The sequence below is a fragment of the Vicia villosa genome, linkage group LG5, assembly GCF_029867415.1.
Source record: "Vicia villosa cultivar HV-30 ecotype Madison, WI linkage group LG5, Vvil1.0, whole genome shotgun sequence".
Lineage (NCBI taxonomy): Eukaryota > Viridiplantae > Streptophyta > Magnoliopsida > Fabales > Fabaceae > Vicia > Vicia villosa.
In genome coordinates this window covers 129,067,919-129,092,215 of record NC_081184.1, presented here as the reverse complement: position 1 = coordinate 129,092,215, position 24,297 = coordinate 129,067,919, and the positions used below count along the sequence as shown (strand labels likewise).

The 24,297-nt window shown below is 33.4% G+C and overlaps 2 long non-coding RNA genes across 2 annotated transcripts; both read right to left on the bottom strand.

The window, feature by feature from the left end:
• Nucleotides 1-18,947: 18,947 nt before the first annotated feature.
• Nucleotides 18,948-21,019, bottom strand: LOC131607315 (uncharacterized). The gene is made up of 4 exons (XR_009285260.1): nucleotides 20,884-21,019; nucleotides 20,491-20,646; nucleotides 20,131-20,202; nucleotides 18,948-20,018 (listed from the first exon to the last, which is right to left on the bottom strand). It is a non-coding gene; the product is annotated as an uncharacterized LOC131607315 (long non-coding RNA).
• Nucleotides 21,020-21,178: 159 nt separating this feature from the next.
• LOC131607314 (uncharacterized) lies at nucleotides 21,179-22,708 on the bottom strand. Its single transcript, XR_009285259.1, has 3 exons — nucleotides 22,201-22,708; nucleotides 21,747-22,107; nucleotides 21,179-21,560 (listed from the first exon to the last, which is right to left on the bottom strand). It is a non-coding gene; the product is annotated as an uncharacterized LOC131607314 (long non-coding RNA).
• Between the last annotated feature and the right edge of the window lie 1,589 nt (nucleotides 22,709-24,297).

Below are 24,297 nucleotides of genomic sequence, written 5' to 3'. Positions count from 1 at the left end.
ATTTTGTGAATGAATTAAGTCCAACATAGTCTTTGAAATAATTAATTCTCTCTGAATATTAATCCTCCTTTTCCCATCTTGATGCATCAGAGTGTTTTCCATGTACTTTTCAAATTACAACAATGTAAGAACACTCAAAACAATATTTTCCTTCAAATTTTATCAAACTTCAATGCACACACAATTAGAGCAATTTCTCAGTTCAAACAGATAAATCAATACTAGCTTTCAAAAGACTTGTATTAATAGTGGCCCTCATTGTAGTTATTAATTAAAATTTCTGGTCTTACAAAAAACATAGTTTTATTCTTCCAATATCATATTGAATTGAAGATCTTGATGATTGCTACACTGATAAGCAAAATGCACTACTCCAATCTCCTTTGCAGACATCCAAGATGGTCAAAACATGAGTGAGATTTGTGTTATGGTTAACGATCGATTGCATCCCGTTCTAAAGTTTAATGGAAAAAAAGAAAATGAAGGAATGGATGTGTGGATGATTAAAAATTCTTGTTGCAAAGACTACACTTTGAGGGAAAGTGGCAACATCTCATCATTGAATTATCATTTGTTGGTAATTCCTTGAGAACCATTCTCCATACCATTTTTGATCTAGAAGGAGGGATAGCCATGTTCCGAATGATCTTGGTGCAATGCTTGTGAGAATCAGGTGGGGAAATAAACTGATATGCAAATTTTAAGGGAAGATCACCTAATGTATAATTCTTCAAGAGTAACTTATCTTCATTTTTCTCATGGAGAATGATGATTTTGCTGGTGTTTGGAATTAGCAATGTAATCTTGCACTCTAGTTTGGAGTTTTTAGTGAATATGATGAGGGATCTTCAGTAGGATAACTAAAGTTCCATCAGACCAATCATGAAGCAAAAATTTAATTATACTACTTGTGCCAAAATGCCATATTTTAATATCAATTAAGCTTTGTAATTGAGGTTTTATTCCACTCCATATGGATGAAAATATATGGTATCTAATGCAATTGTTACCTTTCATAACCTTACTTCTCAGAAACAAGGCTCATTGGTTGGCAGAGTTAAACATTTCTCAGCATAACTATAGGTTAGAGGCTTCATTCACCTTTGCAATAGATCTCATACCAATTCCACTTTCAGTAATAAGAAGGCACATAGTAATCCAAGCCTTTGTGACTTACATTATTCTCTGGGTCAAGCCAGGCCCTCTTCTGTCTATCTACGTAATAGAGTGCCATCCCGCTTCTGCCAGAATCGAAGCGACGCTTAAATGATTTGGTTCACGTATCTCATCACTCCATTCAAAGTTTTTCGAGTTTTTCTCCAATGTCTTGATTACGCACAAGGCCGTCTTTGAGGGCATGTAAGACAGGTTACCGTACAATGTCTCAAAATTTTCACTGTTAAAACGTAATTCAATAGAGCCTCATAAATCTTTGTCACTATTTAAATGTAGTTAAACAGAACCTTTAATTTTTTTGTCATGGTTAAACCATGACTAATCTATAAAAGACTTCCAAAATCTTGAGACAACTTTGATTACGCAAATTAACATACCTTGCACTACAATTTTGATTAGTTAAATCCTGTCTACAAAGAATATAAGGAAGCAATCCTAGAAGCCAAATTATGCTTGATTTTACTAATGACAGGTTGAAAATACCAAACTCTAGGTTGCCTTTAAACTTTGGAACACCCAGATAGATGAAAGGAATAGTGCCTATAGTGAATTCAACGGAACTTGCAATTTGAATCAATCTGGTTTGAAACAAGGTTCCATCATAAATTGTGGATTTTTTATGTTTGACTATTTGACCTGATGCTTGATCATATCTATCAACAAAAAAAAAAAGAGTCAATTAAGACTAAACTGTTGAAGAGGAGCTTTGTATATTATTTAATGCATCCCCTTTAATACCTTCAAGATGGACGTTCTAATTAAAAAATCTAGAGAGAGATGCTCCTCCTTCTCTCTAGAAATTTCTCCCCAAATCCTTTAGGGTTTGGTGGCTCTTTCCCACCCTCATGGTGGCCCTTGCCTTCCACCCCTATGGTGGTCACATCCCTCTCTTTTGAGAGCACCCTCCTTCCCATCCGTTGTCTTTCTCAAGTCTTCACAATAACAACGGTTAAGTCTCCCTTTCTTCTGTTTCGGCCACCACCGGAGCCACCACCACTAACAAAGAACAAGTTAGTTGTGGGTTTTCTTCACATCCCACACACCTTTTCGGCGGATGCTTCTCGCTCTTCGGCTTCTCCTTCTCTCTCGCTGCCCGGAACTACTCGTCCTCCACCGAAGCCGCCATGGGTAAATATTGTACTATTGGGTTTTGTCAAGATGATTCATAAGAGTTTTGTGTCTTGTAAGGTGTTGGTGTCTCTCTTGTTCTTGTTGTTTCTGGTTTATGTTATTTTGCCGTGTGAATTGCTCTTAGGCTTAGGGTGTTGTCAACTCGTGCTCAAGGTGTTTGATGATAGGTCTCAAAGAAGCTCGGATGATGGTGCTGTATTTTTGAGGAAGAACCTTTTCAGGGCTGGTGCAAATCAATCTCCTTTTTCCATTCAACATTTGATTCATCCACAAATTGTGATTTTTTTCAATATTGTGAACCGCTATAATCGACTTGCGCGTGATAAAGCTAGTGTTAAAGCTAAAGATATGATCCTTAATTGGATAGATATAAAGATTGTGGTTCCTAAACTCATTTGTATCTTGCGGAAGAGTTCTGTTTGGTGGATTGGATTAAGGAATTGGTTTGGTAACTCCTTTTTAGGTTCTTTTTTTGCTAAGTTTATTGAAGTCCATATCTTGTTTGGCTCAATTATTAGTGTTGTTGTTAAATTGTGGATGGGAAATACCCTAACACAATCTCTTTCACTATGTTTGTACCTTTCATTTTTCATCTATTGAATGAGTTTGTTTTACCGTAAAAAAAAAAGATGGACGTTCTAAATTAATTGGCAATTTTTTATTCATAACTCTAGCCAAATAGAGCGGGGTGAATTAAGATTGTCCATTTTTTTTTGTTTTTGCGCAACGATTATTAACTTATTATTTTATTGAAAGTAATGAATATGATATGTTTTAGGATGACTTTAATATTGTAAAAAATAAAGTGAATAAAGATAAAGCACATAAGACAATTATATTAGTTCTCCTTATCAATCAAGAGTACATTTAGTCTCTTCACACCTTGAAGGATTTTCTACTATGTTTAGATCGTTTGTACAAGTCTTATACCAAGACTTCTTTACAACCTTCTAAAGCACACGCACAAAGAAAGGACACTACTTTCTATTTACAACAACAAACACCAAAAATATGATGGGCTTTGAACAAACCAATTCGAAGGAAATTTTTACAATAACTTATCACCACAAACTTGATGATTAAGACACAATACACTTTCAAATGATTTAATATACAATTGTTCTTGAAATGATTTTCAATATGAATGATTTGCTCTTCTATTTCTCTTAATCACAATCCAATATATACTTAAATGCTCCAAATATTTGAATGAAACTCTTTGAATGATATAAAATTTATGCACAAAGTTTCATTGTTAAAGTTGTATGAACACTGGAAAATTTATTTAACTTGTATGAAAGTTGATGTATGAAAGATGTGTATTGAAATTCTGATGTATAAAGCCTTAAATACATTCTAAAAAACCTCTAAGAGAATATGCATATGTATGAAGCATTTCCGTGAAATTTTGCCAAAGTTTAGAATGAAGTTGGTTAATGAAAAGTGGTGATTTTACTGTGTAACCGTTTACCAAAAATAAGATAATTACGGCGGTTCTGAAAGTGTTATTACGATAGTTTCAACTATGATAATTTACTAAAAACATAATGAACTAGTAATCGATTACACTAAATGAAAAATGGAAAAATAAGCTTTTTGATGAAAATGCTTGATATTTTTTGAATGCATGATGGTAAAAGAACTTTACAAATGAAAATGTGTGATATATTTTGAGCATCTAAAGTTGTATAACTTGAATGTAATGAATATTTTGAAGGTGCGAAAAACACAAGAAATGGGTGTTTGAATTGGGCTTCAAGATTTAAAATAAATACTTTCCGTGTCAAAAACAAAGAACACATGAACAAAAAAAAATGACACAATTATTTTTATCCTGATTCACTATTAACAGAGTTAATCTAGTCCACCCGCCAAGGTGATTTTACCTTCTCAAACAAGGACTTAATCCACTATAACCAAACTAATTACAGATACACAACAAAGAACAACTGTCAGTGTTGCAAAACACAAAGACTAATTGCCAATGTCTACTTGAGAAATTCTGACTATACCCTAGTCTCTTAAGGAACAATCAACATACAAGTTGAAATACAATGAGTTGTGCTTACAAGGTTGTTTCTTGAAAGCAGATTACACAAGTTTAAATACAATCAAATAATACAATAGTGTTAATATCAAGTTAATGAACAAAAGCTCATTGCTTGCAAGTTAACAAACAAAAGTTCCTAGCGTTTACAATACTTTACAAAGAAAATATCAAGGAGATTTGAGCAGTGTTTCAGCGTAAGTTTTGTAGAGATTCGTTGTTACTTTCAATCTTCCAAGGCTTCCTTTTATAGCCAAAAATAAGTTCGTTGAAGGGTAAAATAGGAATACTAAATTCCAACTGTTTTGTCCACAACAGTCAGTGAGGGAGGGGTAGATAACATAGTGCCACAGTACTGTCCTTGCGCCACCATATCAGGGTAGTGGGAACATTTGTACCTCGTACTATTTCCTCACGTAAACCAATATTAATCTTATTTTCTAATCTTCACAGGCTTCTGATAGTTGTTGATGAAGCATGCTTAGAAGAACCAAAACTTGAACATTCTGAACCTATGTCACGAGAGTCTTCAGAACTTGTTCATCCAGAACCTTGTCTTCAGAGTCTTCTGTACTTGGTCTTCATAATCTTTTTATTCAAAATCTTCATAACTTGTTCTTCCAGAACCTTGTCTTCAGAATCTTCAGAACTTGCACAACCTATTCATAGAGCTAAAGAAGTCTTCAAAAGCTCTTCTAAATGAGTCTCGATCAGAAGCTCTATCACTAACGTTCATCAAAACCGTTTCTATATAAGCATTCTAGAACTTGACTGGGTCTTTGTAAACACCACTGGTTTCTTCCAGAGTCAAAATGTGTTGAGTCCCAACCTGATGACGTCACACACCTTATCTTCAAAGTCAGAACTTGTTTAGCAAAAGCTACACACAAGACAGAAACTATTATGGTACTAAACTATTATCTAAGATATCATGTAATGTTATCATCAAAACATAAGGCCAGATGCAGAATCAAATCATGTTCTTACATATTTAAATTTGACCCATTAGCTTGCTTCTTCTCTCGATTAGCTTTATTATAGGTCAACACTTGATTACCATTTTAATCATGATCAGATCAGACATCTTAATCATGATCAGACATCTTCATAAATCTTAATCATGATCAGACATCTTGATTCATCACTTGATTAAGCGTCATAATAGGCAAGCATTCATCATATATCTTTTTAAGCTCTTTCTTCTTTTATAGTCTTCATTAATATTTGTCTTCATCAAAACTACATTTGATGGAGGATGGATATCTTCTTCACAAGTACAAGAGAAATGTGTCAACCTTGACACTTTTTTTTCATTTCTTTAAAGTCCAACATAATTCTTTTGACACAGTGCAAGGTCCAAATCCTAATTTCCCTCTAGCAAAATTGAAAGATGTTCAAGGTGTACTTTGATAGTGTGAAGAACTTTAAGGATCAGTATTATCTGCTTACCCTCATTACAAAAGGGGCTTATGCTAACATATGTGGCATATAACTTAAGTCGTCTATTTGATGTTCTGATCGATTATAGAAGTTCTTACGTCAAAGCCATTTCTTAGCGCACGCCAAATATTATGTCTACATCCATATGACTTCTACCAAGAAGAGGCCAACTTGATGATAAATTTGAAAGTCTTCTTTGAGGATCTAGGTTTTGTTGACTATGTTGCTCCTTCTAGGGAAGTATCAAAGAAACAAAAGCAATAGTTCACAGAAACAATTTTTTAGTAGAAGTTGTTACTAAAGAGGGGGCGTCACATCATATTTGGTGAGTAATGTAGAAAGTTTATTCTTTTCTTTAATGCTTTCTTGGTGACTATTTCCTCAATTTGCTTAATTCCTAGTTTGCAGATAAGATGAAATGCCACCAAATGATATTACAAATAAATAATACTCATAAGGTTATCCCTTCACTTGTAGGATCCATTAATTTGTCGGCTACTATGGGAGTTCCGATTTTGAGATCCTCTGTCATCCTGTCCACTCTCGACAAACATATTTTTGTTCTAATAAAGGTTCAAGATAGGGCTGACCCAGCTGAGGTCACACAGGAGGCACATGACACTAGAGGTGCTCATGATAGGTTTAGTGTTTTAGAAATGATTTATAAAAAAATCTGCAATGGACCCTGGATGTCGTAGGCAATAATATGCAGGTTGAGTACCGTCGGCATTGTGCATTGAGGTGTTACCTCTTGTTCCTGGTTGGTACGTCCATGTTTGTGGACAAAAATTCAACCTAGATATGTCGTTGTGGTCTACCTTAAATACTTCGTCGAACTGACTTCGATTCACGAGTAAAACTAGGGGGCGTCTGTTTGGTGTACATGTACTCTAAGCTGAGGGCGAGTTGTCTCAGATGACAAGGAGCTACATGTTGCTTACGGTAATTTCTTGTTTCTAATGTTTTTATAATTTATTCGTTACACTTATTACTAATATTTTATCAAAACCTGTTTCAGGGATGGATCATCTCACACTTCCCTCGTATCACCGAGTAGGAATCTCCGCTTGCCTACGATGAGAACTACTCACGTGCAGCCACATTTGTTTCGTATAGGGGGAATAGTACGGTCAAGCTATTAAGAGTCTCTTTTGACCGTATGGTACCATATGATGTTTTCTTTTGCCCGTACGAGGGGCATCGATAGACGCGTTAGTTTGACGTCATTTCTTTATACTTCGGATGGTTGACATGTGGGTCATCTCTTATATATTTTTATCTTCCCCAGCGAGCGATGCGCTAGTTTGGCTACTTGCAGATTATTCCGGGATCTTCCTATGAGTTCGCTCCTCCCAGCGTCCTCCACACAGATCTTGGTGCGATACTAAATGATTTCGAGAGTCACTTGGTATCAGAGGAGTATCGTTGGGAACCAGCACATGTACACCAGGCTTATGCTGAAGGCTACATAACATGGTTTTATAGGGTGTCACACCCTATCGTGACATCAGACACTCCTAGAAGACCATATAGTCCAGCTAAATAGGAGGTACTTGATATTCTTAATGATCAAGCCGAGAGCGGGACGACGGTCTGTCGGCGTGTTGCGGAGATGGGTAAAGGAGCCATAGAGGCAAGACTCTTTGAGGATGACACTTCCTAGTTGGCCCTCATGCAACATATGGTTGTCGAGTTACAAAATTGTGTGTAGTACAGGCGGCAGAGGAAGCAGGGGATTAGACATGCCCAGTAATGTATATTTGAATGTATTATTTTTTGTATTTTCAGACAAATGTTATATATGGCTTTGCCTTTTTTGATTAATGTATGACTTGTTACTTTACTTTAACTTTAATATAACTTCATTTTATCTTGATTTTACTGTAAAATAATTTGACCTCAGGGTAGATTTCAAAGATGCATCTTCGGATACGCTCAAATAACATAGATAGATGTATCCCTAAATCATATTTTGATCAATTTAGAATGGATCTCAAAATAACATATTTTGACATAATTTTGATGCGTCCGAAAATATATCTCTAAATACGTAAAAGACAATTTTGAATATTCAAGAGTGTGGTGGTGATATTCACTAAAAAGGGTGCAAAGAGTAATCCTTATCATTTAATGCAGGCATGTGAGATACATGTAAATGGGCCCTCATGCTAAGTTGCGTGGACGTCAATAACGAAAGCCACTTAGCTTAAACATGTTAGCGGTGACAAGTTGTAAATTTTCAACAATACAATTATTAAGCTGTCTTTATAGCAAGCAACGAAATTTCCTCTTATGATTAATGCTAGTAATCAATGACTCAAATATTTACACTTAAACTTATAAAAAGCTGGTCCAGCTTTCATTAATTAGTGCTTATTATCTTTCATGTTGTGTCTTTTTTTCCACTTTGGGTCCTTATTAGAGTATTAATCATTGTGACATTGTGGTTGTTACATTGTTAGTGTCTGATTCTGTTGTGTTGTGTTCCTGTCTCAATTAGCTAGCATGCTTTATGATCCATCATTTGTCTCTCAATTTCTCTGTGTTAATGTCGTCGCACTTGCTCATCTTGACGTATTATTTCATTTCCATATGTAGTCAAGCAGTGGTTTGACTATTTGATGAAGATAATTTTTTTTTTTTATATTTACATGATATAGGATAATACTCCCTCCGGTCCTATTTATAAGAGACATTTGACTTTTTAGATACATTCAAAAATTAATGTATTTGGTCTATATGTAGTCCAGATACATTAATTATTGAATGTATCTAAAAAGTGAATTGTCTCTTATAAATAGGACCAGAGGGAGTATTAGTTCTATACGTAACAAACATTTGAAACAGCTATGCCACAAACAAAAATTTATTTTAGTTATTCCTTGATAAATTTAGGGTAGAAATTTATTGAAGCTGATAGGATATCAATAAAATTAAATTCAAGTATTAAATAATAGGTTAACTTTATCTATAAATAAATTTTACTATTTTAAATTTTAAGTAATTATATTTTTAGATTATCAATTTAAATTTTTTAAAATTACTTTTTTTCTTTTTAATATTTTCTTCATTTTTATTCAAAATAATTAAATTAAGAAGAATTTTAACAATAGATGAAAGAAATAAATGCAAAGAAATCAGAAAGAAGACTGCATTTTAGTAAATTGAAATTAATAACTTATAATAAAAGATTGTGAATGAAAAAGCATATTTATTCGACATAGAAAATCAATTTATTTGGTTTAATTTTATTGATATATGTCATATTATTTTAAATAAATTACCCTTAATTTGTCTAGGATAACATAGACCTTACCAACAAACAAGCAACAATATTTGAAGTGATTAGTATCTAATTAGGAGGCATTAATTTATTACTATTTAATAGTTATTAAAAATTATTTATCTTCTTTAATTATTAATTTATTGAAATATAAGTTATATTAAAAGAATAAAGAGTGTAATGATAATAAAATTTCAAAAACAGAGGTAAATGTTGAACTTCAAGATTGTAATGAAGATAAAAATCACGGTGAAAATGTTTAGAATGATCTTCATGTTAGATCTATTTGTAATCTTATGATTTCTTTTGATATAGAAATCAAGAACAAACTTTAAACTAATTTCTATGAGTCAAATATGTTATCGACTAGCATTCTGTAAATTCATATCAAAATTCAATCAAGGAATGAAAATTGAAGCGTATTTGAATTTGTCATTAAAATCATTGAAGGTTTGCGGGTATGTGATCTTCCGATTTGTAGAGTTTTTTAGGGTTCCATTAATCTCTTCTGATGGAGATGAAGAGAGAATCATGATAAACTGTGTATTTCGATCGCCCTACAAATGGAGACCATTACCCATATAAATAATCGTAGGGTTATTTCTTAGTTTTCAATATTTTAATTGTCCCCTTATCAAATTAGATATTGACTTATGTATCTACACAATAATCTTTCATGACATATATGTTCTTAGCCATAGACTTAATATCAATTAGACCACTTTAATTTTGGCTAAATAAATAATGACCCTAACACATGTTATATTACATTTGTGACCCAAAATTCTAACAATCTCTCTGTTGTCACATATGTAACTTTACACACATGTTAGACTTTATGAGCTCAAAATTTACAATTATATATTTCAAGCATATTCAAATTATCTCATCCATTAGTCATGATAGTATACATAATCAAAATGAATTTTTGTTATATCAATCATAACTAAATCCATTAATGATCACTAATAGTGACACAACTAATTGACATAGATTCATCATGAAATGTGTAGCATGAAAATCACAGGAAGGTGGCATGTACATGTCGATTTTCAACTATTTCTACTTTACTTTAGTGGGATCATTCAATAACCTTATTGTACAAAGTATAAATAGTTGAATGTCAAAATTTATAAAACAAAATATTCAAAACCAAAGTATGTATACATAATACCAAACATAAAATCCATAAATGACTAATCCTATGGTTGGATGCCTAAAAACATGATATAAATTATGTTGCCTGGGTGCAGATGAAGCTGTAAGAGTTTGTTTGGCACTACGCCAAGAAACTGCATAATATCCACTGATCTCCAACTGGTTTGGCCTTTTATACATGAACATATAATATATTTTTTCTCTTTAAATTCCTCATAAACTTTTTGGCTACTTTCCAATAATTCACTCCTGGATTGCTAAATATCTGCATAACATCCCAACTATGAACGCAATATCTGGACGCATACAAACTTTGACATACAACAGACTCCCTACAGTTGAAACATAAGGATTATTTTGCATTTATTAAATTTTTAAGTTACCTTTTAGGCACTGACTAAGACTAAATTGTCTCCCTTTACGATTGGAGTATCCCCTGGTTTACATTACTACATGCCAAACCTTTTAAGCACCTTTTCGATATAGCTCCTTTGTGACAATCCTAGAATACTACGAGACTGGTCTCGATGTATTTGAGTTCCTAATACAAAGGAGGCGTCACCAAGATTTTTCATTTCAAATTTACTTGATATAAATTTATTAGTTTCATGCATCATGTCTATATCATTCGTGGCAAGAAGTATGTCATCAACATACAAGACCGAGAAAATGTACTTGCTCCAACTAAAATTGTGATAAACACAATCTTCAACAACATTTACCTCAAAACAAAATGAGAGAATTGCTTCATCAAAATTTTGGTACCACTGACGAGACGCCTGGTTTAGCCCAAAAATGGATTTTGTCAATTTGCAAACCATATTCTTTAAGTCTCCTGACCAGAGTTATTAATCCCGGATAGCAAAGCAGAACGGCCGACCTTCAAAAATGGGAATAGTGGGAATAGCGGGATCCCGGATAGCAGGATAACTTTTTGTATATTAATAATTATATAATAATCTATAATAAATAATATATACAAATTACACAACTCCATAAAATTTTTATAAAAATCTATTTAATAAAATAATAATGGGTTAAACTTATATATGTTATTATTATTTTTTATTATTAATGGTATTATTTACAGCTATATTAGAAGTATTAGAAGTAGTTGTTGTGACTTTGTAACTTTAGTCATTTTTAAGCCTATGTTTGTGAAATTAAAAATTAAAGAAAAAGAAAAATAAAGATGAGAGAGAGAGTTAAAGGTGAGGGAAAGTTACGCAGCCTTGTGATTGTGACTAGTGCTTAATAAAGTGTCCATCAAGCTTTTACAGCTGTAAGTAGTTGTTGGTAGTACAATATTTAATAAATTATTTATCTTTTTTACTTTTCAACAATTTTTTTTGGAAAGTGTGTATCCCCTTCATCTTCTTTCTTTGGCCACCGCTTTATATACTTCTTCATCTTGTTTCTTGTATTTCTTCTCCTCTTCTTATCAAAATACAGAAGAAATTTTTTTAAAAAAACACAGAAAACATGATAAGCCGCTCCGCCCGGAAACGACCCGGGATCTCGGTTGTAGCGGCCGCTACACCATCTCCGCCATCGTACCCTGCATCTCGCGCGGGTGGGGTCCGCGCGGCTCTGGGGCACCGCTATAGTGGCCTGGAATGACATTTCTACTCCTGACATAAAGTTTTCTGGTTGCACTATATAGATTTTTTCATCAACGATGTTTACCATCACCTTACATAAATCAACAATATCCTGGGTATCCTTTTCATCAACCAAATTATGCATCCCAAATGTAGATATTTATACCACACAATATTTATTTACATATATCATAGTTCCTTAACTATACCTATCAACTCGAAATAACTCCACTTATCACAATCACATTTGATCTCTAAAGTTGTTCCTTCATAATTAGTCAGTTCATCATCAACAAATGTCCCTCCATGATGAATAAACACATGGAGAAATTGTTCCATTTTTACCTATTTAAAAAAGCTAAATTAGAAAGGAGGAAAGGGGTAAAAACTACAAAGACAACTAAATCGGCCTAAAAACCTAAAAAGACAACATTTATGCTTGATGAAGTAAATGGAAATGGCGTATTCTTAATGAAGTCAATGTTTTATGGCCGTGTTTGTTGTCATCGAGGTATGGAGATATAAAATCATTTATGCTTGATGAAAGCAAACTGATAGTCAAGAGAAATGATTCTTTATGGTGGCGAGGTTTGAACAAGGTTATTGTTTTGGAAGAGGAAGGTCACAACTGGTTCTCAAATAATATCTCTTACAAAATTGGCAATGGTTCCACTGTTGAGTTCTGGAAAAACAAATGGCTTGGTTCTTCTTCTTTTTGTAGGTTGATTCCTCTTCTTTTTGCAAGAGCAACTCACAAGAAGCACAAAGTTTCATTTATAGGGGTTTGGGTGGACAATGCTTGGATTTGGGATGTGAAGCTTAAGGATGATCAGTTGTTGCAGGTGGAGGAAGAACTGGAGTTAGAATCTCTCTATTCCATTTTGTAGGTTGTTCAACTTCACCGAAAAGTGGACGACTCTTTTGTGAGGTGGAGGAGCAATCACGGCTTCTCGGTAAAAAGTAGCTATCAAGTGTTAGAAGCAACTTTTGTCGTGGAGGTTCAGGTCGATGAAATTACCATTCAACTTTTGGATTTGATTTGGACAACAAATGTACCTAGCAAAATTCTTGTTTTTGGGTTCAGATTGTTGCTGAACATGTTACCAATGCGTGATGCATTAGCTATCAGGGGCATCATCAGCGGATTCAATTCTTTATGTTGACCCGTTTGTAGTGTTGTTAAAGAGTCTATCCCCCATCTTTTCTTTGACTGTTTTCTTGCTTTTCATGTTTGGGAGCAGATTTATAAGTGGCTTCATTTTCCGTTTCAATTCGAGTTAGATGCCTCCGACACTAATTACAACAACTTTGGTTATATACTCAAATGTAGGATTAGGGGTGTTCGTAGGCCGGTTTGGTTCGATTTTGAGAGAATCTGATACATGAACCGGTTAAAATAATATGGATTGGATTTGCAAATTTTTGCAATAAAGTCCAAACCAAACCAACCATACCGGGAAACAACGGGCTGGTTTGGGTTGAATTGATCGGGTTGATAAAAATGCAAAAATATTTGAAAAAAATAATGTATTTACGAAAATTAATTTTTCATGATAATATAAAGAAATATAGCATTAATAGTGTTTAAGTGTAAATATTAGACTAGCAATTTTTCTCTAATAGATTAAAAAATATTTAACAAGAAAAATATTTAACATAAAAGCTTTTGAATCTATAATTAGTCACTTCAGGTAGTATGACAATGAATGTTTCATAGCTCTATGTTCATTTACCACAATGCACTAACAATTTTATAATAACAAATTAGAATACAATAACTTGTCCACACGTGACATTTTACTTTTTTTTGTCTTGAAGTTGAATGCTTGGTAGTAATTTTTATGATAATTAATTATGATTGGTTTGGATTGTGTTTACAGATAAAAATTGAAAATCTGATACTCGAACAAATTGTCATTGGATGTTATTGATTTGGTTTGGTTCTTGCCCGAACTGAAAAAATGTTCAACCTAAATATTATGAGTTGGTTTGGATTCCGGTTTGAGTCGGATTTACCTGAACCAATGAACACCCCTAGGTAGGGTGAATAAGAACACTCTGAAGGATAGAAAAACACTTAGAAATGGGGGGTTTGAATAAGTGTAGTCTTAAAAACTTGAACGATAAAAATAAATTGCACAGTTATTTTTATCCTGGTTCGTTGTTAACTAAACTACTCCAGTCCACCCCCGCGGAGTGATTTACCTCACCTGAGGATTTAATCCACTAATCGCAACAGATTACAATGGTTTTCCACTTAGTCCACGACTAAGTCTTCTAGAGTATCCTGATCACAACCTGATCACTCTAGGAACAAATGCTTAGACACAAGCTAAGACTTTCTTAGAGTATCCTGACCACCACGTGATCACTCTAAATACAACTGCTTAGACACAAGCTAAGACTTCCTAGAGTATCCTGGTCAACACTTGATCACTCTAGTTACTTACAAATTAATGTAATCAAATAAGAGTTTTACAATGCTTCTTAAAAGCTATAATCACCACAGTGATATTTCTCTTAACGTTTAAGCTTAATCTCACTAATATATTACAACAGCAATGTAGTGAGCTTTGATGAAGATGAAGATGAAGTTTCTGAGCTTTGAATTGAACAGCATTTCAGCAAGTTAATATTCACACAATTTGGTTCAGAGTTGTTAACCTTGCTTCTCATCAGAACTTCATTTAAATAGGCGTTTGAGAAGATGACCGTTGGGCGCATTTAATGCTTTGCGTATTCCGTACAGCATTGCATTTAATGTTTCACGCTTTTGTCAACTACCTCGAGCCTTGTTCACGCTGTGTCTACTGACGTTGCCTTTAATAGCTTCCAACGTTCCTTTTGTCAGTCAGCGTAGCCTGCCACCTGTACTTTCTTCTAATCTGATGTTTGTGAATATAATATTTGAATATCATCAGCGTTATTTTGAGTCTTTGGAAGTCCGCTTGACGGTGGCTAAGCGGGCTTTCACCAAAATTGCGAAATCGAAGCCGTGCCTTTGACACTTTATTCCTCAAGGCTCCAATAAGCATGAATACCTATAAAAACAAAGGAAAAACTATCAAATGGTATAAAAGTATATGAAAATACAACTATTCACAAAGTATACATATTTATACACAAAACGGGGAATTATTCAAACGGTATTAACAAAAGTATCGATAAGTGCCACTATTTACATACTCAAAATAAGTACATTTTGGCACTTATCAAACTCTCCCCAACCTGAAACTTTGTTTGTCCTTAAACAATGTCAAATAAATCAAAGAATCAAAAGTAATAAACCAAAGAATTGTGAATCAACAAGTTTTGAAAACCAAAAACAAATGTATGGCTCAATACAAAATCGTATAAACAAAGTAAATACTTACCACTATCCTACAACGACAACATGTAAACGAAACGAATCCTATGCACAAAAAGCATACAAAACATTCTAACACAATACATGCTATCTCATGAATCACACCTAGCAAAATTTCATCAATGGATGAAGAACACACAAAGGTGAGGGACTTTTAACACTCATCCAACAATCTTGCAAACAAAAGATTAAATTATGCATTCATCCAAAAATCACATTGAAGATACAAAAGCAAGAATCACAAGGGCTTTTCAACCTCATAGAAACAACCAAATAAGTAGCAACAATTTCTCTCCCCAACTTGAATTCAACCACACCATCATGTGAATACTCCCTACTTTCTAAGCAAGGTAAAAATTCATAACAAAAATCATGGTTGAGGGTTCAAGAAAACAAAGAATCAATCATCCATGCAAAAATGAGAACTAAACACTCAAAGATAAGCATTTAGAAAAAACAACATGGACATTGACAAAAAGGCTCAAAAGGGTTAACAAATAATCACACACTCACAAGGTGAATTGACTATTTGGTTATGGTGGTTGTGCTCAAAATGAAACAAAATGCCTTGATCCTTTTCATGCTTTCATAAAATCAACATAAACAAAAGATTAAGCATAATAAAATCCAGTTAAAACAAAGATTGTGGCCTCCAGCATATGTGAATAATGGAAAGCTTCCTCACATTTATGGTTTGAGAACTAAAGTGATTCAATCAATAAGCAAGTAATGCAAGAGATTGAATTGTATGGTAATTGTACAAATGAAAATTTTCCTAAACATGTTATGCTATAGAAAGCGATAAATGAGTACCTTGAATGATACGACTTTAAAAACAATATCCTACCATACATCCGCAAGTTGAAACACTCAAGCTTTGGAAAATCACCTCAAAAATCTTCGAATCACCGAACAAAATTCGAGTACAAACAACCAATAAAAGAATTAGAAAAATAAAACTAGTATCTACTACTAAATAGCCTTGGTGAGAGTGAGAAAAAGGAGTGAACCAAGTGGAATAGGAACCCCACTGGTATAGAGCAGAAAAACAAAATTCTGCTATGCTCGCTTAGCGGAGCTGAGCTCGCTTAACGGGCACATCAGAACTCAGAAAAATCAGAATTGCACCAGCTGTTCCAATCACACACCACTTCACCTAAATTCCTCTTAAACATAAAAATAAACAAAACTTTACAACCGTTGGGGTGCCTCCCAACAAGCGTTTGTTTTACGTCGTTAGCTCGACGCCTTTATTGTTTTGGTGTTTGGAAAGTAGCTTCCTCCCGTCATGCCATGGTGACGTCTCACCGCACAAGCCTAAAGAAAGTGTCCTAACCAAAGCACTCAACAAACGTTACGGGTACAAATATATACAACAATTATACAAATATAAAAGAAAACGCAAGTATACAATTTGTGCACAAACCAACACATATGCACAAGTATGGAACACAAACAACTATTATCATACAAAAAGAGAAAAGTGGTGAATGTAAACAAGTAAATATATACAAGTGAAAATATACAAGTGAAATTATACAATATATACGATATATACAAAGATCAAGACCACGGAAACTATTGCGATGCAATCACAACCATCCCCGGCAACGGCGCCATTTCGTTGACTGCAGTATAGGGCAAGCAACAAACAAGATTTGGAAATATTGATCCGAGATTTATCGTCCTCAGAGATGGAGATATGCCATTGAACAGTTTCTACGGTTTTGAACTTTGGATTGAATGAGCAAAAAGTAAACAAAGATATAGACAGGAAAAGAATAAACACATTCTTAGAAGAGAAATAACTTATCAGGAATGTAAATATATTCACTCTTCACAAACATACACTTACCAACCCGTTATACTCAACCTACGATACTCATCTATGTCATCACGTATCTCTCACATAAGCGCCCATCTCTGGAGCACAAACGAGATCATCTCACAACTAAGGTTATCTCTAACGCGAAGTCACGAGAACATCCGTATTCTTGCGTCGGCGATCTCTCGCGCGCCGCTCAAACACGAAAGCATTACGTATAGATACCCACAGTGAATGCTAGCTCTAAATCTATCTCTAGAGTTCAGAACCAACAGATCATCATCCTAGATAAGGATTCAAGAAGTTTATCTCTAAAGCAACCCAAATCCCCAGCATAGAGCAAAAATCCAGAATAATATCAACACAGATTTGTAAAGCAAGTTAAATATAACATTATAATCGGTAAATATACATAAGATTCAAGTAAATATACAAACAAACCCAAACAAAGAGAAATACACAAAGAAGAAGAGAAATGAACCGAAAATCTCCCGGTTTGTCAGCTCCGTTCGACGCTCAATCCACCCCCGATCATCCGTATGCAACCTCCGAAGTTGTTTTCTAAGCCAATTTTGATCTAAGAATGAAGTTGATGGTGTTGGGACTCAAAAATACCCAACCCATGACCTAAAAATGTGATTTTGGCCCCTTTTAACGAGCTGCTGTCTTAGCATGTCCGCTTAGCGGACCCCTTCCGCTCAGCGGACTCAAATTGCATCCAGACGCTGATTTGCTCCGCTGGAGATCCGCTCAGCGGACCCCCTCCGCTTAGCGGAGTCTGCTAAAAATCAGATTTTGTTTTCGCCATAACTCGAGAACCGTAACTCCGAATTGCGCCCGGTTCGAAGCGTTGGAAAGCTTATTCAATGCTCTATCCAATAATGAATGAATGGAAACCAAAATGATGATTTTGGTCATCCTTATTTTGAGTCTTTGGAAGTCCGCTTGACGGTGGCTAAGCGGGCTTTCACCAAAATTGCGAAATCGAAGCCGTGCCTTTGACACTTTATTCCTCAAGGCTCCAATAAGCATGAATACCTATAAAAACAAAGGAAAAACTATCAAATGGTATAAAAGTATATGAAAATACAACTATTCACAAAGTATACATATTTATACACAAAACGGGGAATTATTCAAACGGTATTAACAAAAGTATCGATAAGTGCCACTATTTACATACTCAAAATAAGTACATTTTGGCACTTATCATTTGTTCAATATTAATATTATTGCAGACGTAAATGTCCTAAAAATAGATATGTAAAATATAGAAATTTATATAATATGTTGGGCCAAAGTTTGAGATATCAGTGTCCGTAACTCTAACTAACATGGTGGTTACAAAGACAATATCTATTCTACCATTCTTTTCACTCTTTTTACATGGCAATTGCAAAAACTCACTCAATTCTTCAACTTTTTATCTCAAATTCTCCAATTCATTTGCATAATAAATATTTTGTAATTTTTATTTATTTTATAACATGAAGGGACTGTTAACTTATTGTCTCACTTTTGACTAAATTGTATAATATATATATATATATATATATATATATATATATATATATATATATATATATATATATATATATATATAAATGGAAGTGGAGTGGCTTGGAGTAGTATAACCCAAATATATTATAGATTGTGTAGAGTTAAACCCTAATTCTTTTTAATTATAATTAATTTTATAAAATTTATTTATTAAAAAAATGCCAACCTTTCCATTATATTTATTTAAAATTGAAGTTATATGATAATTTAAACAAATTTGTCCTTGGCATTTCAACATTGCAAAAATAATTATAGATAGATATATACTCCTAAGCTTTTTATTTTGAATTAATGCATAAAAACAAATTATCATTGCTAAAAATTATAGATTTAAGAGATAAGGTATTGTAGAAGAAGCCTTCAATAAAACAATCATGCATTCAATTTTACAATGCATGTACAGTATCCTTTGCTTTTCTTGGCCAATTTGTAAACACAACAAAACAATTTCTCAGTTTCAATTTCAGTTCCTTAATCTATAAACACAACAAAACAATTACTTCATCATTATAATTCTCATGTCCCGCTTTGTTTTCAACCCCATATGTCATCCAGCTACTCTTTTGTTGTATGCTATTTCCATCAAGTGAAGAAGCACCAGTAGTTTGTTCCAATATCCACAAGTAAAAGAAAAAACTCATGTTACAAGAAAGCACCAGTAGGTTTTGTTTTCTTATTCCACAGAAATGTTAGAGAATGAATACTTGCATTCTCTCTGTAATATCAAGCTCCCTAATCCGATCATCGTTTTGTCATATATTTGTCAGAGAGAACAATAGGCTCAAACTCATCCTCGAGCTTAGTCTCTCTAAAATCATCTAATCCTCGAACATGACTGCAAGCCAAAAGAAACTCATCGACATCACCAAACAATTCCCGAGCTTCTTGTAAAGTTGAGGAAGACACATGTGATTGGTGCAGAGGGCGAATTGGAGTAATAGAATCGTCAATGAAGTCGGCAAGAGTAGTTCTTGAAAATCATGAGAAGCTATTTTTAGAGATTTTCTTGAACCGAAAATCTGAGTTTCAAATAATTGCACACAGTAAAAATCCAGCCCTACATACACTACTAAACACACACAATTCAACCAATCAATTCATTTAACCTAGGGGCGTGATGCAATCACGATACAGGTTCAATTAATTCAGGCAACACGGTACTCACATCAGAATGCAAAAACCATAAGGTCAAGATGCGGTTCAATGGTTACAGATTAAGAAGCTGCAGCATACAACCATAGAGCAAATTCCACCAATATTCAATCTTCAAAGAAAAGGGCATACCAGGTGATGTTGTGACTGCCAGCAGAGTCGACATTTCCTGGACTTAGGATCTGTGAAAGCTATGGAGCAGAGAACTAATGCAGCGGAAACTTGACCATGTCATGATGAATCTTCTACAAAACAGATCCGCACATCACATCGTAACCCTGTATTAGTCCAAAAGCCACCTAATTCAGCGCATCAAATAAGCACACAGCAAAAAAGAACTAATTCTGCAGAACCGAAAGAAAACGGAATAAACATGAAAACCATACTCACATCTCAAGACGGTATCACATTGATTACATTGCACATACATACATTGATAGTATCGATGTGCCATTCGACTTCCTAATAATCAAAAACCAAAGAGTTTTTCAGTTTTGACATAAAGATAAAGAAGCTTGAAAAATACCAAGAAGTATATATTGAATGGTTGTGTTTCAGATTATTCTGCCTGAGAACATAAGAAGAATTCTGGCAAGATTTCCTATGCAGATTTTTCAATTAACATTAATATGTGATTTGTATTGTATGGAAGAGAAGAAGAATTAAAATAATAAGTACCAAAAAAATCTAGCTCACACTTGTGATCCCAAACGTCAAAAAGCCTTTTCCACCAATGACCGGACGCATTACCTGTGGTCTCAACAGTAATTTGAAATGTGCGATATGTGGATGCAGCGACGGATTGGCGGAATTGGAGGCTCCCTAGGAATTGAAACGGGACCAGAGAAGCTGCTGCAACTCTCCTATTTGCTTATGTTAGAACTTGGACTGTAGCTTCGGCATGCTCTAAAAGGTCAAAACAGACAGGGAATCATGAAATTAGGAAAACAATTGATTCAAGCAAACCAAAGTTATTCAATAGGATCTGATGGGCATAAATTATAAAACAGAAGACATTATAACATAATGATTAATATAAATTAATAAGAACCAAAAACTTCTCCCGCAATATATAACAAACTAAAGAATAACATTTGTACTGTATTATCTAATGAAATGTATGAAATACATTGAAAAGTTCACCTTCTTTCGAATATTGGGGTCACGTAATTGTAGCAATCTCTCAACCTCTGGTGCAAGATCATGAGCCATTTCTGCTGAACAGATGTTTCCTAAAGCACATAGTGCAAGTCCCACGACATATTGATTTATGTGATTAAGATCTCTGCAGGTTGGTTAAGGCTTTACAATATAAACAATTCTTAACATTTTCCCCTCATTTTGTTTCAGTAGAAGACCAATATGAATAACATATTATAAAGTAGAATAGAAACCAGGGAAAAAAAACAAATGAAAATTTAATTAAGAAAAGGATATTGTTTCAAAGAATTGGTGACCAACATTATAGGTGAAATATTACCTCAATTAGATTTTGAGGATATTGTTTCAAGGAATAACTGTCACACGGTAGACTTGTTCCAGCAGCCGTATATTTCTAATTCAGCAACTGTGACTCAATGATAGTAAACAACAGTGCGCAAATTCGTACAAACATATCCCTGTAATCAATAGCAGTTGACACTAATTTTGAAATAGAGCCAATGATTCACGTCTCATCTTGAATCGTCGCACTGTAGTAACAAATCTTATCAAATTTGAAGCAAAATGAAGATCAACATGAAGAAAGACAAAATAGTGATCAGAATGTGGTAATAAAAGCCTTAAGAAGTGAATAGAATGTGGATTTGATCTGCTTCACCCTGCAGTTTCATTATTTTAAATTGTGTTAGTCAAATTATCCTTCTACTTTAGCAATTTTCATTGCTACGTAGAATACGTGAACTCGGTAAATTAAAAAAACAGGAAGCTAGACAGTTAATCCATAAATAAAATAGGATTTGAATAATCTCAGTAGTAGCAACCATGTTTGAAAGAGTAGTACATACCCGTGTGCACGCATAAGAGGAAGATAACACCGATAAGGGAAGCAGTAATTGATAATAATCTGAAGTTATCGAGAACCAAAAGTCTTGACAAAGGGAAGAGTAAACCGTCTATATTGAGTCGCAACGGGAAATACACAACTGGAAATACATAACTAAAAATGTGTCCAGCAATCGTGGATGCGCAATGTGATCCATGCCCATTGACATCTCTTGGATATCTTATATCCTTTTAATTTTTAGATCTAATTACTTTTCAGTAGTTTGGTTATATTGTCAATATATTAGAACCTGCAGAAGTATATGTGGCACCTTGAAGTTCTTTCTTCAAATCCTCCAGGTATCGCAGCTCATGAATCATCATCTGCAACACAATCATTGAAATAATTACTTATAGAATGGTCCCATTCATTCTTCATACAATCATATTATGGATATAGTAAGTAGTTTACTATACCTTCTATTTTTCCTTAGCCGCATGATTAGCTGCTGCTCTATCAATGACACCCTCAGCCAGAAAATTTTGAGGATCTTCCAAATCTTTTTCAAGACCAGGATGTGGGAAGACTTCCTTTCTGGCAGCAGCTTGCAGAATATTTTACCGTATGAACACTGGTATGATACTACAGAAAAGTGTAGCTAACCAATACTATAAATAACAAAATCATGCAGGAGTTACAAACTCTTCATTCCACTCTTCATTACATAACCATAACCGATGCTGAAGCTGAATGGAAAGAAGCATATAAAGTCCTCATTAAGTTCTGCTTGTAACACATAATAATGGACCATAGAAGATGCATGGACAAACCGAACTTAATGCCAATTATGTGAGACATCAATGGTGGAATATGGAACAACATACCTTCATAAATCATCAAAATTACACATGGCGCATCAAGAAGAAACAAATTCTACTCTAAGACTAAGCCACTTGGCAGCACCACATAGAAAGTTCAAAAAGATAGAACTTTCTTATATTATAGATTAAGAGTATTTTTGAAAACGCACATGATGCGTGAGAAACCCCAAGGGATGAGATGAGAGATTGTCAAATTTTATTGTATCAATTTAAATTGAAAAATTAATTTAATTTTGTTTTGAAATATAATTATTTAAATTACTACAAAAATATTTGATATAAATTTAATTAAATTATTTCCACTAGTAGCAGTGATTCCGAACCGCTGCAAAATGATTTTTCAAAAAGATGAATCTTGCTTCATGATTGGTTTTCCTTATTGCAAATAAATTATAAACTAATGAAAAAGATGATTTTTAGATGGAGTAAGTAAGATTTGTAAGCCATTTTGATTGATACGATACACTTATTCAAGCAAAGTGCAATATTTAAGCAACTTGTCCGAATCATTTATTGTATTTGAAAATAGAAAGATCCATGAGTAAAGGTAACATGGACATGTTTTACCACTTGAGAAGTGTCGGCAACTTAAGTATCTTAATTACTTTTATGCTCTTTGAAATTGAAGAGTGTATTACTATCAAAGTCATGTGATTGTGAATGATAATTAATGTGGAATCACTTGTGTGTAACTCAACATTTATGCTTTGCGGTTCTTTTACACATTACAATGATAAAGTTTTCACTATAATTACTTGTTCTTAGGCACCAAACCAATTCAAAAGACTTGTCCGTGAGTAATATGAATGTATGATGACGCAGTTACTAACGGGTGAATTTTAAATAGTGACTAATGATTGTTGTAAAAAAATGTGGTATTCAATGATTAAAAATGTGAATCTCTAGTTCTTATAATTCTTTTTAAACAAGTCTCTATATTGTTTTAAAATATTACAAATTGGCATCTTTCAATTCTAAAAAAAAAATCTAAAGATTGCAAAACTTTCAAATTTGAACCTTCGACTTACTTCATATTTCAAATTCAACAACGACAACCAAATTTTGTCCAAAATAGAATCGATTATATATATATATATATATATATATATATATATATATATATATATATATATATATATATATATATATATATATATATATATATATATATATATATATATATATATATATATATATATATATATATATATATATATATATATATATATATATATATATCGACTCAAACAATTTAGAGGCTCTGGTCTATTTTTATATTAGGCCCCTAATAGATGAAAATACACTAGATTAAAAAAAAATTATATTTCATTTAATTGTAAATAAAATTAATTATATAGAGAAAAAATGATATAGAAATATTCTATAAAAAATTAATTCATTAAACTTTAGTTATTCTCTTTTTTCTAATCCTACATTTCTTGATTTATAAGAAAAATTTATACTATTTAATGAAGGGTAATAATTCTTTAAACGATTTCGACAATGTTAATAATAAAGTATTTTAATTAATAATTAATCAACAATGTGAAATTATAAAATATAAGAGTATAATTTGATTTTTCAAGGTCTAACAACTACTATGTCAAATTTATTATTGGGTCAATTCACAATGAAAATCTAAATTAATGAAAAAACTTGTAAAAAAAGTTAGGCAAAAATATATTCAAAAAT